This window comes from Pyrus communis, chromosome 2 (genome assembly GCF_041283825.1).
Source record: "Pyrus communis isolate YQ-2024b chromosome 2, ASM4128382v1, whole genome shotgun sequence".
Lineage (NCBI taxonomy): Eukaryota > Viridiplantae > Streptophyta > Magnoliopsida > Rosales > Rosaceae > Pyrus > Pyrus communis.
Window position 1 is genome coordinate 13359821 of NC_142566.1, and position 4704 is coordinate 13364524.

Sequence of the window (4704 nt, forward strand, 5' to 3'; positions counted from 1 at the left end):
CGCATTCTACAAAACTAGTTTCAACGATCTAACCATCAAACTTGTTTGTATATACTTCGAGATCACATACGCCAAAAATCGCAAAAAACAAACATTCAGAGACTATGTAACGGCACAAACCTTTGCGACGGTTATAAACAAAAAATCACGATTTAACGGTGATTTTAACTTCGATTTTGATGATTTTTTACAGCTACACTCATTAATCCTATATGAATACAATGAATTAATTTGATAGTCAATTTAAAACATTTACACAAGTAGATACCACAAAAGAAAAAGGCAATGCAATAACCCCAAAAGAAAAGCAAAAGTTAAAAAAAAAAAAAAAAAAAAAGAAAAAAAAAACACTTTGTGCGACGTTTTCTGCGTCGCACAAACAGCCATTGTGCAAAGAAGACTAGTGTTGTGCAAAGCTGTTTTGCGCGACGTAGGTGCATCTTCGTCTCGGAAAACAGCTTTGCGCGACACTAATCTTTGTCACGCAAAGTGTCATTGCGCAAAGGCCGTTTGCCCGACGTTTTCTGTTTAGTGTCTCGCAAACATACTTTGAGTGACGAAATTTTTTGCGTCGCGCAAGTTGTCGTCGCACAAACATGTTTTTGTACTAGTTATGAGAGCTCTTAAGGTTTTTGCCGGAATGAAGGTAGGATAAACATTGTATGATGGTAGAGTTTAGTTTTTGAGAGTGGGTTTACTAATAAATATTGTTTTATTTATAATTATATTTGTACTTGATGGTAATTATGCAATAGGGACAAAAAACAATTCATATTTAAAGTTTAAGTTAAGTGTAAAAAGATATTATATGGAACCAAATAAAATTTTCCTAAAAGAAATTCTAAACTAAATTCAACGTGTTTTTTTCTTCTTTATTTTGAAATACTTCACTTTTAAGTATATAAATCTCAGCGCCCATAAATTCTGATATTATCGTTTTTTGCAGTTGTCACAAAGCCAATACCAATTGATTATTCTTCTATGCAAATTTTTAAGCACACAAGAAAATTGCTACCAATTTTATGGGCAAATACATGCATATTGACGATATTTACCCGATTCGTTGCAAAAATTTTGCCGAAATTGAATACATATTTGGAACTTCTAATTTCCGTCGAAATCAATTAATATTAATATATTCATTGATACTTCTATAAATTTGCATATTATTATTTTTATATATATCGAAATTTTGAACACTGATTATGTGCAGTAAAATATCCACTCGAGGGAAAGGCTTTGTAAGAACCAAAATGCGGGGAGCACATAAAAAGAGGACTCGGTCTACAAATCCCCCTAACAAAACGGCATTTACTCACTTACACCCCCCCATACAAAAACTCCCTTCTCAAAAGGAGGTTAGTTTCCTACTCATTTTCCCACCCTTCGTTGTCCATCAGACGTTTCAACCAAAGATCCAAATTTACAGGAAAATCAATCTAATACCAATTAACTCTAACAAAGACCCAACAAATTACTTTTGCTTCAATTCAATCTCTTTTATTTGTTTTTCCATTTTTCTATTTATTTTGAGATGAAAATAAGTATATAGATATAAATCACCGGCTTAAATAAAAGGTTACATAATTTTTTTTGTTTTTTGTTTTGAACAAACGATATTATCCACACTAAAAGAGAGGGGTTAGGCTTAGCCTCATAATGAACTAGCAATAATGTGGTTTAAATTCGCTATTGGTGAGAATCGAACCTAAAACCTCTCACTTACAAATAAAGAAAATACCACTAAATTGTAGTATTAAGTGACAAAAGGTTATAGAATCTTAAAATAAATTAAAATCTGATTCAGTTTTCTCCTTTTTAATTACTGTACTTAGATGTTTAAAGGATTAATGATCCCATATTTCTCTTTTCCTCAATGCACTTATGTTTTATTGTGTATGTTTCTTTCGATTGATTTATCGAAAGCAACGACAAAAAATAGAAGTGTTCAAAAGAAGAGAAGTAGTGTGTCTATTATTTTCAATGTTTACTCCCTCGAAAAACATTAGAAATCCGACGATGACACGTGGGACGTTTTGTGTTTGTTATTGTTGCTCGGTCACCGGTCGGTGAGTTAAACAAGTGTGGTAAACAAGTGGTTGCTTTTTATGTTCGGAGGACACCATGGTTTTTAATTCAGCATCATCGTTACAACAAACCCCAGCAGTTTCCTTGACTTGGACAAGGAAGCCACCGGTTTATTCTGGTACTAGTGTCCAAAATGCCAGAACTACCCTTCTTAAACAAAAGAGGAAAATCCAATTTCCTTGGCAAATGGCGGATAAAGAAGGGCATTTGGGAAACCAAAGGAAAGTGGTGAAAATAAAGGAGACAATGTGGGGGAAGGATGGGGATCTTCGTGAAGATTTTCACATCTTATTCGTTAATCGTACATCGTCTGATCAGAAATCATTAAATACTGTTGGTTTTTAGGTTTAAATTAAAAAATTCAAAATAACTTCTAACTGCATGATATACGATAAACAGATAAAATATAAGAATTCTAAGATCATCACAAAGAGAATCCGGATGGCAACCAAATCCGTGGGGTAAAGAGGAATAAAAACAGAAACGGGCAAGCTTCGCATGTTACATGTGCCCTCTTTCAAGTTTCTACCTTCATGGTTACGCTTTTAATTAATTATAATCCTAATTTAAAGTAAAATTTTGCCCTTTTTAATAGACCAAAAAATTCAAAACCCAAAAACACCCTTTTTTCCTGTAAATTATTTATTAAAAATAAAAATAAATTGTCGGTTTGTATATATCTCTCTTTTGGTGGCTTCCTTCCACTACCTTGTCTCCAGGAAAGAAAGGAGAGCTCACAATTGCTTTGTTTTGCTCAGTTTTTTGGTCTGTGGTTTGATTGATTAAATTTTAGGGTTTTTGGGTAAATTGCAATGGAGGAGCGGTGTAAGATTTGCATGAGGAGCTTCCCCAATGGCAGAGCCTTGCGGGGTCACATGAGGTCTTACGTCATGAACCATCCAATTCCTCCGAAACCGGAAGATGAAGACGAAGAAGCGAATCGAGAACAAACCCAGCTGACCATTGATGAGCTGTGCGATTTAGCTTCAGCTTCTTCTCGATCGTCTTCAGACAATGAAGAAGAACATGATGATGATATGATTTATGGTTTGAGAGAGAATCCAAAGAGAAGCATAAAGCTAGTGGATCCTGAGTTTTCTTTTGTCATCCATGCTGGGTCTATTGTTCCTCAAGACAGAGAGAGTGAGACCGAGTCGTCCAAGAACCCAACTCGGAGACGATGTAAAAGAACACGAAAATCCTCCATGATGGCGCTTCATCATCATCAAAATCATAATCAGTATCACCATCATCAAAAACTCGAATCTTTCAAGAAAATTAAGGTCAAGAACAAGGTGGTCAGCAGCAAGGCCGATTCTTTCGATCCTGAACCTGTAAGTTCAATTTCTGATGCCACCAAAGAGGAAGATGTCGCCTTCTGCCTCATGATGTTGTCGAGAGACAAATGGAAAAAACAAGACCGCCACCACCACCATGAACAAGAACAAGAAAAAGACGATGAAGTGGAAAGATCAACGGAGGACACGGATGATTCTGAGGAGCATCTGATCAACTTACCCAGAACTAGAACTGCTCGAGGGAAAAACAAATGTGAAACGTGCAACAAAGTTTTTAAATCTTATCAGGCTCTTGGTGGTCACAGAGCAAGCCACAAGAAGAAGATTAAGGCTTTGAATGCGAACCCCATTAACAAGCCCGAATTGGAGCAAGAAAATTATAATGTGGCAGGAAATTCTTCCTCGGTGGCTGAACGAAAAATTCATGAATGCCCAGTTTGTTTTAGAGTTTTTTCCTCTGGTCAAGCGCTTGGCGGGCACAAAAGATCTCATGTGATGAGTGGTTCTGCAGCAGAAGCAAGCAATAGTAGTCCTCCATTGAAGAGTTTAAGTAAGCTTGGTGATAGTTTGATAGATCTTAATCTTCCTGCTCCTTTTGACGATGATGACATCAGCCAAATCGAGCTCTCTGCAGTTTCTGATTCAGAGTTTGTGAACCACGTTAGAAGATGAAGTTGAAACTGGTTATGTTGTCGTTCCAAACTTGTTATGCCAATTGGTTGTTTGTTATAATTCATAGAAATTGTTCATTCATAATTCTAACAATTCATGAACTTCCCAGTTCAAATATTCACATGTTTTTCTGGTTTTTTATTTTTTTTTATTTTTATTTTTTATTTTTATAATTATAGAGTTCTGTAGCTGTAGAATTAAATAGCATTCATTCTGGTCATGTGTATTTGTTTCCAAGCAGTTCAAGCTAACTGCTCTAACTCTTTTTCTTTTTTTTTTTCTTTTTTTTTTTAAATTTAATTTTTAATTGGGAAAAAGTCATTCTCAGAAGAGGTTGAGCAACCCGAGTATGTTTCTGTCATTAAAAATGATAAAAGCAACTCAACATCTTTCACTATTGACATTTTACAGTTCATGAGGAGGAAGAGGAAGCTAACTCTCACTCACTTATCTGCCTGCCCTCTCTACTACTTTGTCTCAGTCTGTCTGATACTGTTGCAAGCTTTACTTGCATTGCTGATCTGCATACCCAGTAAAGATTTGGATTTTTTTTTTTTTATATTTCTTTTTTCAAAAGCGTTATTATGTACTAATCTATTCTACTGAAATTAGAATTGAAACATGAGTGTATAGAGACGACACACTA

At 35.2% G+C, this 4704-nt stretch overlaps 1 pseudogene; it reads left to right on the top strand.

Annotated features, from left to right (window-relative positions):
- The first annotated feature begins 2800 nt into the window (after positions 1-2800).
- Positions 2801-4185, top strand: LOC137746597 (zinc finger protein ZAT9 pseudogene; annotated as a pseudogene).
- Positions 4186-4704: the final 519 nt, after the last annotated feature.